General features: G+C 49.4%; 2 protein-coding genes across 5 annotated transcripts in view; one reads left to right on the top strand and one right to left on the bottom strand.

Annotated features, from left to right (window-relative positions):
- The window catches only part of LOC146822440 (uncharacterized), a 65,329-nt gene extending 55,211 nt beyond the window's left edge, over positions 1 to 10,118 (bottom strand). For 2 of the 4 annotated variants that reach the window (XM_085613546.1, XM_085613549.1), the window contains exon 1: positions 9,761 to 10,118. The gene's annotated coding sequence lies outside the window, so the exon portion shown is untranslated. Of the gene's footprint in view, positions 1 to 9,419; positions 9,552 to 9,760 lie in introns of those variants that run through there. The other 2 variants (XM_085613547.1, XM_085613548.1) reach the window with 2 other exon arrangements.
- Positions 10,119 to 10,231: 113 nt separating this feature from the next.
- LOC146822439 (uncharacterized) overlaps positions 10,232 to 14,067 on the top strand; it is a 486,581-nt gene continuing 482,745 nt past the window's right edge. The window contains exon 1 of the mRNA XM_085613550.1: positions 10,232 to 10,337. The gene's annotated coding sequence lies outside the window, so the exon portion shown is untranslated. The remainder of the gene's footprint in view (positions 10,338 to 14,067) is intronic.

Genomic DNA, 14,067 nt, shown 5'->3' with positions numbered 1-14,067 from the left:
TGCCATCACAAAACGCTGCGCACTAGGAGGTGTGGGGCACACAGGGCTGACGGGGGGTGATCCTCCCGCTGCGTTGGATGGGCCATTGTCGCTGAACTCCTTCTAGCCTCGTGGAGTGGGCGCTGACGGGGCTGCTACCCCGAATGGAGATCTCGCTTTAGGGGCAGACTTTGTGTTTATTCAGGGCCCTCCACTTTGCCGATATCGAGGAGAAGAGTGGTTTTGATGTTAAATAATAATGACTGTCCTTTATTTAAAAGTGGCGCAGACTTTCAAGATAAGCTTCTGTGCTTAGGGCTAAGAATTAATGCATTTAAATATGATAGGCAAAGGGATGCAGCTTGCTTTTCATATGTGGACTCATCAAAATGATTAGATTTATTTAAAAAAAAAATAATAATAATATTTTTATTATTTCAAACAATGTGATTTAAAATAGGTGCATTAAAATCGTTTTTTAATATTTATAATGCCTAATAATGATGCTGTGACCTCCTAGCATCCAAATTGAATTTAAGCCATGCTATACAGCAATAGGGGGTCACTTACATGTGAAATGTCACTTTACCCAGGCGTACAAAACTCATTTTTATAAGGGTATACATTATACATTTCTGATGCCACATCTCTGGGATATGTAGAGGACATTGTGGGGATGACTATTATGCAAAAACATTGTAGGATATTCATTTTTAAGTGCCCCCAAGTGCCCCAAACATCAAAGTCGAAATTGGGTAAAATTCCCTATTTAAATGAGGTTATTCCAATCAGAGCAGCTTTAAAACTGCCTTAGGCTCCAGTAAATGCACATATGTAAGTATAGAATGAATAGCTGAAATCTATACTACTAGACAAGCACTCAGCACACTGCTTACAAATATAAATATGTACAAAAAAACTGGCAGAAGTTATTAAGCTGACCTCTGAATTGCTGGTAGACAGGAATAGAGTGGGTTGCTGTTGCGCTCTCAGTCTCCAGGGTCACTTTGAATTTGTAAAACTGCATGAAAACCTTGCACACAAGATGGAACAGCTGCGAATAGGTTAAAGGTCGAAGTTCTACATTTAGAAGCCTAGAAGGGCTCAGCGCAACATTTGCTTTGACATTGCGACATTTGAAAGACGAAATGGCAGGGCAGGGAAAGGAAGAGGTTTTGCTTACTTTTTTTGGTAAAAGCAAGTTTTTGTTCAATCATATGAACAGATTGAATAATAATGGTATATGTGAGCTCTTATTAAGACAATGGCTCTGTCATATATATAGCACTAATGCTTTTAGGGCTGAATTAAGGAAGCAATGGGATTTAGTTTGAATTCATGTGCCCTCGTGTTACACTTGTACATTTGCTAAAGGAATATGTTCTTTAGCTAGCTCAATGTGCTATTTACCTCCTCAGAGTTTGTTTATGCCCAGTTGCCACAAATTGGGGTTGATAGTGTTGACAGAATGAAACCTGTTGCAGGTTTCCTACTGTCAAAAATGGGGGAAGGAGGCTAGCTCCCCTACAAATTAAGGGTAGGCAAATTTATATTTTCTCTCTCTTTTTCTCAATTTCTTTTGAGCCTGTCTAAACTGTCTGTGAAATAGCCATGAGACATTTAATTGGCTATTCAGTAATACTGTTTTAAACATTATTGGCATTAATAAAATGAATAAATAAATTTGCTATTTTACTGCCCATCCTGTCTGATGAAATTATGAAAGGATGAGTAGTCTAGATTGCGGTTTCCTAATTTGATCTTTAAGGGGAACTAGCTGTGGGTAGTTTTTGTTCTAAAATTCTCAGGTGATAACACCACTATTGTTTGTTATTCTCATGTTACATACAGTTTTGCAAGGGCATTGCTAGTTTTTATGAGCTAGTCTGTGTAAATAAACTGACAGTCCTTACTAGAGCTGATGTTGCATAGTTTGGATTGTGAAAAATAGAATGCAGGGAAGATGCCCATGTGATCCGTAGCAAACATTTTTGAGGAAAATATTGTTTTATAGGAGTCTGTTTGTCACAAGATGTTCTGCTGGAGAAAATGTACCCATTATGTTGAAGTTTTTTAGTTCTTTATGTAATAGTAATCCTTGTTAAATTAGCAGTTTTAGATTTTCCTGTTGCTCCTATAACATGAGAGCATGGTCCTAAGCATACAAGGTAGGTGCTTTTATTAAGAGAAATCATTTTAGAAGTGTCTGCAGTCCTGTACAAGTAATGCAAAGTCTATGAGTAAAAGTGTAGAACATTTCCTTTTTTCTTGAGGGTCTTTAGAGGATTAAGATAGGAATATACAGATGTAAGGATTTGGAGCATGTCTGTATTGTTTTTTTCTTTTCCTCAGAATTTAGTAAATGAACACATACTTCCTTGGCTGCTTGGGATTGGGTGACACATTACTCTTGTCAGTTCACCAAAGAGTTCCTTTTATACTTGCCAATAGGTTCAGGCTGTTGTTTTTTTTACTCTCACATAGATGAAAGTGGTTCTTGGGTGCCTTGCTAATATGTGGGGCGTCCCTAGACTAGGAAGTATTTTGAGACTAACCTCTCTGTTGATAGATTATTTCTGTGCCTTGTCTAAAGACCTTTTTGTTCTGTCCACCAATAGATCTTTGCTGCCTTACAACCATTGCCAGAGGGGCGCGGACGTCAGATCTAGCTTGAGGAGTCAGCACCAGTCCAGCTTGAAGTCAAAGTGAAGGTAACCAGCACAGGCATTGCTGGCAATCAGGACCTCAGTGAAGGTAGAAGGCCGGAAGCACTGGGATGTGAAGTGTGTACCCCTGCCACTGTCTTGGGCGAAAGACGGGGTCACAAATCAGAAAGGAGACATCGTGGATCAAGTTTTTGATGCCCAGCTGAGAGTCACAGACGGACCAGGAAGGCGAGAAAGTTTTTGCTTGAGGTAACCCCCTTTGAAACAAGGGTTGCTTCAGAGATCCTAGCATCAGGCCTCTGAATCCTGGTCCCAAAGTGGCTGTAAAGTCTTCACCTTTGTTGGTCAAGAGATACCTGGGCACACTGAATGCAATCTATTGCCCCAACGAAATAGCAGTGTGCCAGCAGAGTAATACAGGAGTTAGGGAAGGACTTGAGTTCAGGGTACAGGTGCTGTGTCTCTGGTGCCTGTTAGATTAAAGTGAAGAAAACTGGTGCACTGCATGAGACACTGGACAGGATCGCTGAGAGCATTTGCCCTGGTGGGTGATTGCCCTATCCTGAAAGAAGAAACTTTTCCCTTGAAATTTGGCCGTGATTCCTGAGTTGCGAGTTGTGCAGCTCCACCGTGGGAACAACAAGAGCCTGCCTGTGAGGCTTAAACGGACACAGGGAGAAGACTCCCCTCTGGTTGGTTGTACAGCGGCTTTAAGTTCCCAAGGACTTCTTTTTCTTTTTTGTTGAAAATGTACCCCATTGGTCGTCCCATTTTTGAGGAGGAGCAGCCCTTTGCAGCTCTTCGTCCTAATTCTCATGGTCCTGTTTGTATTAGGAATAATGTTTATTCTGCGAGAGAAATGTTCATCTGAGCAGTTGACAAATGTTACTTTACCATATCCTTCATAATAATTGATACTCTAACCCTCATAAAGGAAACACTGGAAAAGTCTAGTGAAAATGTTTTTATTAGATATGTGCTGTTGGCTATTTTGAAGTTGAAATTGATGGTCACTGAAATGCATGGGAGCCTTGAAAATGTTTTTACTGGATGGTTCTAGGATTTGCTTAGGACTAGAAAACTAATAGTTCTGTTTCTGATAATAGTAATTACTCTCTCCTGCTAGCTGTATGACCCAATGCTCTGTTCCCTTTGTACTCCTGCTTATACCTTATACATACCTGCTTAACAATATTTAGAATGAGAAATGCCCACCTAGCAATGAATTAGGATATTGATAAATTTATGGAAAAAAAAGAAAAAAACATTAATGTGCATATTTTCTGTTTTCCTACTGGAGTATAGGAATGTCTTTAGCTCATGCTAAAAGGACCATCTGTTGAAGATTACATTAATCTCTTAGCATGAGCTGAAAGCCATTTTGTACTTGGCAGCCATTTTAGTTAGCAATGTGCTGGCCATTTGCTGTTTCCCTCTCCCAGAGTCTTGCACATGCTCAGATGTGCTTAGCTAGTAGAGTGCACCTGTTCCTAGTATAGAACTGTCAGGCTGTTCTAACTGATGTCAGCAACTTATTACTGTGTCAGCAACTTATTACTCCTCCTACTTGTTGACTGTGCAGTTTCTGTATGACCATCTATGTGCATAACTCTTCTCATGTGTACTTGTACCGCCTTTTTTCAGCCCCTGTGTGGGTATATAATGCCCCTGTTCTCTGTACTCCTTAGAAAATGTCTCATACAGTGATTTGAGAATGCTGTGTGACACATTTTTTCCCTCTTTAGAGGTTAAATAAAAAGATGTCTTTTATATTACAGCTTCTGTGCCAATCTCTTCGTTGTTGGTTTAAAAGGACCAGGTGTATCAGTGAAGCCCCTGAGAAGGTTTTGATTTCTACATAACAACATTCCGAACGTTATGAAAGCCAATGGTCAAAGGGTGGAATGTACTGATATTAAGAATGATATATTGACCATTGGCTCCATTTGGCACAATTGACTCCATCTTGTTTAACACACTCCATTTTCTGTGTTCGCCCATAGCTGCAAAGTGGGGAGGGCATGTTTTCGCTCCAGCTCCAGCCCCAGCTATAGTAGGACCCTGGCTTCACCTTCTGGTGCAGGGTGAGCAAAAGGTGCTGAGGTGGTGGTATTGGTGGTGGTGGTGGTATTGATAAGGTGGTATTGGTGGTGGTGGTATTGGTGATGGTGGTGGCATTAGTGGTATTGATGGAGGTGGTATTGGTATTGGTGGTGGCGGTATTGGTATTGGTGGTGGTACTGGTATTGGTGGTGGTGGTATTGGTGGTGGCGGTATTGGTATTGGTGGTGGTACTGGTATTGGTGGTGGTGGTATTGGTGGTGGTATTGGTGGTGGTGGTACTGGTGGTGGTGGTACTGGTAGTGGAGGTACTGATGGTGGTGGTATTGGTGGTGGTGGTGGTATTAGTGGTGGTATTGGTCTTGGTGGTGGTATTGGCATGGTGGTATTGGTATTGGTACTGGTGGTGGTGGTGGTATTGGTGGTGGTATCTGTGGTGGTGTTATTGGTGGAGGTGGTATTAGTAGTGGTATTGGTGGTGGTATTGGTGGTGGTGGTATTGGTGGTAGTGGTATTGGCGGTGGTATTGGCAGTGGTATTGGTATTAGGGGTGGTTCTATTGGATTGGTGGTGGTGGTATTGGTAGTATCAGTCGTGGTGGTATTGGTGGTGGTATTGGTGGTGGTGGCATTGGTGGTATTGGTGGTGGTTGTGGTACTGGTAGTGCTGGTATTGGTTATGGTGGTATTGGTGGTAGTTGTATTGGTGGTATTGGTGGTGGTGGTTGTAGTATTGGTGGTGGTGGTATTGGTGGTGGTGGCATTAGTGGTGGTGGTGGTACTGGTGGTGGTATTGGTGGTGGTGGTGGTATTGGTGGTAGTGGAATTGGTGGTATTGGCATTAGCAGTGGTATTGATGGTGGTGGTGGTATTGGTGGTGGTGTTATTGGTATTGGTGGTGGTGGTATTGGTGGTGGTGGTATTGGTAGTGGTGGAGGTTGTGGTGTTGTTTGTGGTATTAGTGGTAGTGGTGGTACTGGTGGTATTGGTGGTGGTGGTATTAGTGGTGGTTGTGGTATTGATGGTGGTATTGACATTGGCACTGATATTGGTGATGGTGGTGCTATTGGTGGTGGAGGTGGTATTGGTATTGGGGGTGGTGGTATTGGTGGTGGTGGTGATATGGATGGTGGTGGTGGTGGTATTGGTGTTGGTGGTATTGGTGGTGGTGATATTGGTGGTGGTGGTAGTATTGGTGGTGGCGGTCTTGGTGGTGGTAGTAGTGATATTGGCGGTATTGGTAGTGGTGGTATTGGTGGTGGCATTGGTGGTGGTGGTGGTGTGGGTGGTGGCGGTGGTATTGGTAGGGTTGGTGGTGGTATTGGTGGTGGTGGTATTGGTGCTGGTGGTATTGGCAGTGGTGGTAGTATTGTTGGTGGTAGTATTGGTGGAGGTGGTGGTATTGGTGGTGGTATTGGTGGTGGTGGTATTGGTGGTATTAGTGGTGGTGGTATTAGTGGTGGTGGTATTAGTGGTGGTGGTATTAGTGGTGGTATTGGCATTAGCAGTGGTATTGGTGGTGGTGGTATTGGTATTGGTGGTGTTGGTATTGGTAGTGGTGGCATTCGTGGTGGTATTGGTGTTGGTGATATTGGTGGTGGTATTGATGGTGGTTTTATTGGTGGTGGTGGTATTGGTGGTGGTGGTGGAGGTAGTGGTATTGGTGGTATTGATAGTGGTATTGGTGGTGGTGATGGGGGTATTGGTTGTGGTGGTATTGGTGGCATTGGTGGTGGTGGCGGTATTAGTGGTGATGGTATCAGTGGTGTTATTGGTGGTGGTGGTATTGGTGGTGGTAGTATTGGTGGTGGTATTGATGGTGGTGGCATTGTTGGTGGTGGTGTTGGTGGTATTGTTGGTGGTGGTGTTGTAAATAAAAATGTTTTTTGAAAACAACCAGTCAGGTGGCTTTAGTACAGATGACATGTAACACAGATGTACTGTTGTCAGCTCAGCCCATTAGCACAGGATTATGTGCTACCTGGAATTCACATCACTTAAGTTGCTCATCATTTCTAAATCCATTTTACTTGGGGTGGGGGTTGAAACAGACACAAGATAATGCCCGGTTAAAGTGATTAAAAGCAGGCACCTGTGTTACGGGGGCGGCCGTGCTGCTTAAAAAACACACAAGCGGTTTCAGCTGAAGCAGCGCATGTCCGCCCTGCAATAAGAGAATTTCAATAAAGAAAATAGTGCTTACAGACCAAATAACAAGTCCTGTGTAACAACCGAAGTAAAAGGGGCAGTAGCCATTTTAGGTTACAAATGAAGACAAAGCCGTACCAAGGAGGGACTAACAAGCCTATTGACGAATCCGAAGGCAGCATTTACGAAAGACAATGACACAAGCCAATGAAAAATATGGGAGGAGAGTAAAAAAAATTCTCGCTGTCGCATGAAGAATTTTCAATTCTATTAAGGACAAGGAGGCGAGGATTATGCTTCTCTTTCCTTTACTGCTCAAAACACATAAGACCCAGTAGTCCTGTAACCACCAATCACAGGGGCACAATACATATAAAACTCCATGTAACGATCTCACTTCCTCTTTCTTTGCTGATGCAGTGGCCGCAATTAAGTCATTTTGCTTATTGGTTTATTCATGTTTGTATGTGAGTGAGAAAGCGAGCGCTAACGCTGTCGATTGAGCGCGATACGCGGGACTCTGTTGCCCGTATAATTGTTGCCGTGGAGTGGGAGAGGTTCGCTCTGTATACGCGCTACCCGGTCCGTGTCGGCGCGTTGCCGGGCACTAACGCATGCGCAGTGAGGCTGAAATCAGGTTTTTTCCCATCAGCTCACTGCGCGCCAACCTCAAGAGCTGCACACACCGCTTCTAGTCCCAGAGAATGCCAGACAGTGCGAACTTACGTTGATAAGGGCCACGCCCTAGGAAAGCAGCTGCCTCCCTCCACACTCAATACAGGCAACCACTTTGGGGACTGTTTGACCCCGTTTGTGCTACCAATACTAGCTTGCACCTGACTGCGACTTTTCTCTCCCCCCTGGAACCTCCTCTGAGCCTGTTTTTAACAGGAAATTAACTAAAAGGAAAAGAGTCAAAGTAACAATCATGGCTTACCAATACGACGTGGGTGAGGACTATCTAGAATATTCAGAAGTCCCATTTGAGTCAGACATGGAGGAGCGTCTTGTGGAGGCACTTGATTCCCAAGTACAATGCTCGGTGAACCGGGCGTTAATTAAAGCCTTACACCCGTTTACACAACCACTGTAAAGGTATGGCTGGCGAGAATTACTGGGTGCAGTAAGGGGCACGTCTAGGGGTGATATGGCCTGGCAGGATGCAGGTTTTGCCTGCAGTACTTCTAAAGGGTCGTCAGCTGAGGTCCTCTCCCAGCTAGCACAATCGGTTCTGCTGGATCACGAATATGGAAGTGCAGAGGATTCGGGATTCTTTGGTTTCTCTAGAAGTTAACCCGCCACGGCGGACCCACCCACCTCCTATTGTGATTGGCTGCTGTGTTTTGAGCAGTAAAGGAAAGAGAAGCATACTCCGAAGCCTCCAGCTCCTGCCATAGAATGGGCGCCGCTTCTCTCCCATACTCTACTACAGCAGTCTCGCAGAGCGAGCAGTGTATGCGCGCTGCCGCTAGGCTCAACCTAAAAAAGTCACGCTGGGAGCGCTAATAAAGAACCCGCTGACACCGACAAATAACTGCTCGGGCAGCAGTGACAGCCCAGCGTTTATTATAAATACACTGCATCACCCCTTAACTGCAGGGCCTTGTCACTCAATACACAGGGGCTAGTGTGCTTCAGATACATTTCAATGCGTTATGCTAACTCGTGATGCGTGACACTCAGCCGGACTCGGTTGCAACGCAAACGTGAGCTGCCATGAGACAGAGCTTCAGATGCAAACTGAGCCTTTTCATGAACTACACTCACTCACTGCAAACCATGGGGCAGATTTACAAGCCCCTTGCGCCTTATTTACGCCGCCGTTGCGTCACTTTTGTGACGCAGCGGCGGCGCAAATCCTGCGCCATGGTGCGGGGTACTTACAACGTGACGCATCTGGGAGATGCGTCACATTGTAAAACCCTGCGCCACATGTAGGCGTTACTGCGCAGGGGGGGGGGGGCGTTCCGGCGCAGGAACGCCTCCTAAAAGTGGCTGAGTGAAATCTACAAGATTTTTAGGCCCATGCTGCGTCAACACCCTGCGCCTGCCTGAAGCAGGCGTAAGGATTGACGCAGCATTGACAATAAAGGGCCCTCCAGACCATTGCTGGAGCTGCTTCGCGCTTGCGACGCAACTACAGCAATGCGCCACTTTTACGGCACAGATGTTGGTGGAGCTGTGGCGCACAATAAATGGCGCATCCCTGCTGATATGCAGGGATGCGCCAGTTATTGTAAATCTGCCCCTATGTGTTTCCATACGAGACGCTGTGTCTGCAAACTGCGCATGCTCAAATACAAAAATATTTAACAAAAAAAATACAACGGTGACAAACCGCATGCTCAGTTACTAAAGACTGGTTGCAATTTGCGCAGGCTTGGTCAGAGGCTGGTACTACGCATGCTCAGTTGCTAAAGACACGGGTTGCAAACTGCGCAGGCTTGGATACGAGACAGAACTGCGAACTGCGCATGCTCACTTATAAAGGAAGCAGGAGATTGCGAACAGCGCACGCTCAAAAACAAAAAATTCTGGCGAAGAAACATTGGTTGCAAATACTCACATTCCAGCCAAGGATGTTAGACTGCGCACGCTCAGTTACAACGCATCATTTAAACTGCGCATGCTCAGAAATAAAAGTTGTAAACCGAGCCGCGCGTGCTCAGTGAGTGTTGACCGTATCCGCGCATGTACAGAGGCAAGTGCAGGCCTTCAGAGGCCGCGAGCAGTGATTGGCGCATGCGCGGATTTAGCCCACACTACCTCCGAAGGACACGTCCTCCGAGTCCGCCCCAGGCGTTTCGCAAATTAGTATCCCGAGCTCCACGCATGCGCAGATTGTAACTTTCAATCTTTTTACAGACTAGTATCCCGAGCTCAGCGCATGCGCAGATTTCCACTCACCACTCCGGAAATGACGTCCTCCGTGATTGCAATCTGCATAGGTAGTGCGTCTGCGCTAGTAACGATTGAAGGCTCGTTTCAATGACGGCGGCGCCAAATGGGAAAATAAACGCCACATTTGTGCACCCCGCGAGGAGAGTTATATCCCGCAAAAGTTGGGACAATGTCGGCCGTTTGTGCGGGAGATAGCGCAATCTGGGAACAGGGAATTAGGGTTGACTCGAGCTGGGACTGGTAGCTTGTGAATAATGTAGATTAGATCCTGCGCATGCGCTGAGCCGAGATTTAATTGTGACTGGAAACGGAATTTGACTCACTGCGCACGCACTCTGGGAGGTTTAATCACTGCGCATGCGCTATGCTCCGGTTACTAGTTTTGAATGGGACACTGCTTAATGACCGCATGGATCGGAAGTTAAGAACCACGCATGCGCAGTTCCTAAAATTGTGGTCGCGATGAAGGATTAGGGCTCTGCGCAAGCGCAGTGGCAAAGGATAAACCCTGCTTCCTGGACCCCTGACCGCAGGGCGTTGCTGACTTGCTGTTGACATTGGAGAGCAGGATCCCTGCTGAGGGGTAAGTGAGGCGTTATCACTGTTTGTGTTTTATGGCATTTCACGTGCACTGGTGAGTCCTGGACTAATCGCAGTTTGTAAGGAGTCAATGGTTATCTTGAAGGCCTTTAATAGAAATGATAAAGTTGAGGGACGTGTGGGGGCGGTGCAGAGGTAAAGCTGTGTGTGACCTCAGGGTGGAGAGGGTGATCTGGGGAGCAGGTAGGGCGGTGCAGAGGTAAAGCTGTGTGTGACCTCCGGGTGGAGAGGGGCAGAGGGTGATCTGGGAGCAGGAGGGGCGGTGCAGCGGTAAAGCAGTGTGTGACCTCAGGGTGGATATTGGCAGAGGGTGATCTGGGGAGCAGGAAGGGGGGGGGGGCGCAGAGGTAAAGCTTTGTGTGACCTCAGGGTGGAGAGGGTGATCTGGGGAGCAGGTGGGGTGGTGCAGAGGTAAAGCTGTGTGACCTCCAGGGTGGAGAGGGGCAGAGAGGGTGATCTGGGGAGCAGGAAGGGGGGGGGGGGCGCAGAGGTAAAGCTGTGTGTGACCTCAGGGTGGAGAGGGTGTTCTGGGGAGCAGGTGGGGTGGTGCAGAGCTAAAGCTGTGTGTGACCTCCAGGGTGGAGAGGGCAGAGGGTGATCTGGGGAGCAGGAAGGGGGGGGGGCGCAAGGGTAACGCTGTGTGTGACCTCAGGGTGGAGAGGGTGATCTGGGGAGAAGGTGGGGTGGTGCAGAGGTAAAGCTGTGTGTGACCTCCAGGGTGGAGTGGGGCAGAGAGGGTGATCTAGGGAGCAGGAAGGGGTAGTGCAGAGGTAAAGCTGTGTGTGACCTCAGGGTGGAGAGGGGCAGAGGGTGATCTGGGGAGCAGGTGGGGGTTGTGCAGAGGTAAAGCTGTGTGTGACCTCAGGGTGGAGAGGGGAGAGGGGCAGGTGATCTGGGGAGCAGGGAGGGCGGTGCAGAGGTAAAGCTGTGTGTGACCTCCGGGTGCTGAGGGTGATCTGGGGAGCAGGAGGGGGCGGTGCAGAGGTAAAGCTGTGTTTGACCTCAGGGTGGATAGGTGCAGAGGGTGATCTGGGGATCAGGTGGGGGAGGTGCAGAGGTAAAGCTGTGTGTGACCTCCGGGTGGAGAGGGGCAGAGGGTAATCTGGGGAGCGGGGGGACGGTGCAGAGGTAAAGTTGTGTGTGACCTCAGGGTGGAGAGTGGCAGAGGGTGATCTGGGGAGCAGGAGGGGCTTTGCAGAGGCAACGCTGTGTGTGACCTCAGGGTGGAGTGGGGCAGAGGGTGATCTGGGAGAAGGAGGGGCGGTGCAGAGGTAAAGCTGTGTGTGACCTCAGGGTGGAGAGGGGCAGAGGGGGATCTGGGCTGCAGGTGTGGGCGGTGCAGAGGTAAAGCTGTGTGTGACCTCAGGGTGGAGAGGGTGATCTGAGCAGGGGGGGCGGTGCAGAGGTAAAGCTGTGTGTGACCTCATGGTGGAGAGGGGCAGAGGGTGATCTGGGGAGCAGGAGGGGCGGTGCAGAGGTAAAGCTGTGTGTGACATCAGGGTGGAGAGGGGCAGAGGGTGATCTGGGGAGCAGGAGGGGCGCTGCAGAGTTAAAGCTGTGCGTGACCTCAGGGTGCAGAGGGTGATCTGGGGAGCAGGAGGGGTGGTGCAGAGGTAAAGGTGTGTGTGACCTCAGGGTGGAGAGAGGCAGAGGTTGATCTGGGGAGCAGGAGCGGTGGTGCAGAGGTAAAGCTGTGTGTGACCTCAGGGTGGAGAGGGGCAGAAGGTGATCTGGGAGCAGGAGGGGTGAGGAAGAGGTAAAGCTGTGTGTGACCTCGGGGGGGGGGGAAGATGGGCAGAGGTGATCTGGGGGGCAGGAGGGGCGGTGCAGAGGTAAAGCTGTGTGTGACCTCAGGGTGCAGAGGGGCAGAGGGTGATCTGGGGAGCAGGAGGGGCGGTGGAGAGATAAAGCTGTGTGTGACCTCAGGGTGGACAGGGGCGCAGAGAGTGATCTCGGGAGCAGGAGGGCTGGTGCAGAGGTAAAGCTGTGTGTGACCTCAGGGTGGAGAGGGGCAGAGGGTGATTTGGGGAGCAAGAGGGGCGGTGCAGAGGTAAAGCTGTGTGGACCTCAGGGTGGAGAGGGGCACAGTGTGATCTGGGGAACAGGAGGGTTGATGAAGAGAGCTGTGTGTGACCTCAGCGTGGAGATGGGCAGAGGGTGATCTGGGGAGCAGGTGGGGGCGGTACAGAGGTAAAGCTGTGTGTGACCTCAAGGTGGAGAGGGACAGAGGGTGATCTGGGGAGCAGGAGGGGTGATGAAGAGGTAAAGCTGGGTGTGGGGTCCTGTCACGGCTCCGAACGCCCGCGCGGTGCTTGTGAAGCGCGCGTGGGGCGTAGGACTACACCTCCCAGCATGCCGAGCGGAAGGCGCGAGAACGGGACCTACATAGGCCCCGCCTTCCTTCAATCCGGCGCTTGTCAACCGCCATTCGGACTAGAACGAGCCCGGAACGTTGCTCGTTGTTTACAGCTTCTCTTGAGCCAACCGCATCTTCGCCTCAACCAGCGGCCGGGGTGCAGCGAGGGTGAAGACGCGCACCAACGCCCAGCCAGTCTTGGAACTCCACCGGGACTCCTAGACTCGGCGTCATCCTTGGTACTCCGGCAGTCCTGAGGCTCCGTTACGGAGTAAACCCGCGCCGGGAACTCCATCGGAGCTCATTAACCCGGCGCCCTCTCTGTGGATCGTCAGACTCCCACCATCACGGAGCAACGTGGGCTGACCACACAGCCTCCTTCAGACCCTCTGTCTTATGAGCACCAACATCCCTACCTTCACAGGCTAAAACGCAGGGACGCCTTAACCGGACGCCGCGTTAGCCTTCAGGGGGTTGTGATGCGAATCCAAACACCCCTTATCCTGTCTTCCTGTTTTGGAACCCCCTGTTTGGTGCAATAGTTTGTTCGTCGGCTGCTTCTGCAGGGTGCGACAGGAACGGACCTGCCCCGCCTTGTGGAAACCTCATCCCTACCGCTTGGAGCCGCTTGAAAGGCTCGGAGAGCGCCCAGGACCACTATCCCTACGCGCTTGGAGCCGCTTGAAAGGCTTGGAGAGCGGCATAGACCCTTGAAACTGCCCGGGGACACCTCGCTGGACATGTGAGTACTGCTCTAGAGGTTGACTCAGTGCTATCTATCTTGTGTTGTGGTGCTCACTCACCGGACCCCGGCTATCGCGCTCTGCTCTCTCTTTACAGGGTTGCTAGGAATGCGCTTCTGAAGTGAGGTTAACTTCAGACGTTCTGCCCCCGAGGGTTCCTTCATTATCCCCTTCTCCCGGGGTCCCTTCCGTTCCTTTTTCCCCCTTCAGGTGGTGTTCCGCGCTAGACGTCCTGGTTTAGGGTCGGCGGGTAACACCACCCAGGGGGAGGAGGTTACCAGCATCGCTCCCGCTGTATCCGGCTTACGAGGTGAGTGGTTCTCAACCTCGTATCTTACAGAACCTGACAGGTCCTCAGGATGAGGAGGGGAAGGGTTCATCAGGCGGGGGTGGTGCAGAGGTAAAGTGGTCTATTGGGCCCTCTGGGATAGGGAGGCGGTGATTGGGGAGTAGGTTGGGTGCAGAGGTCAAGTTGTGCATGGAGTTCTCAGGGTGGTGAGGATCAGGGGAGATTGGGGGAGGCAGGGGTGGTGCAGTGGTAAAGCTGTGTATGAGGTACTCATGGTGGGGAGGAGCATAGGAAGATCGGGGAATGGGCATAGGTGGTGCAGATA

Source organism: Triturus cristatus, chromosome 6, assembly GCF_964204655.1.
Source record: "Triturus cristatus chromosome 6, aTriCri1.1, whole genome shotgun sequence".
Lineage (NCBI taxonomy): Eukaryota > Metazoa > Chordata > Amphibia > Caudata > Salamandridae > Triturus > Triturus cristatus.
Note: the sequence above shows the minus strand (reverse complement) of the source record. Positions and strands in the feature narration are given on the sequence as shown.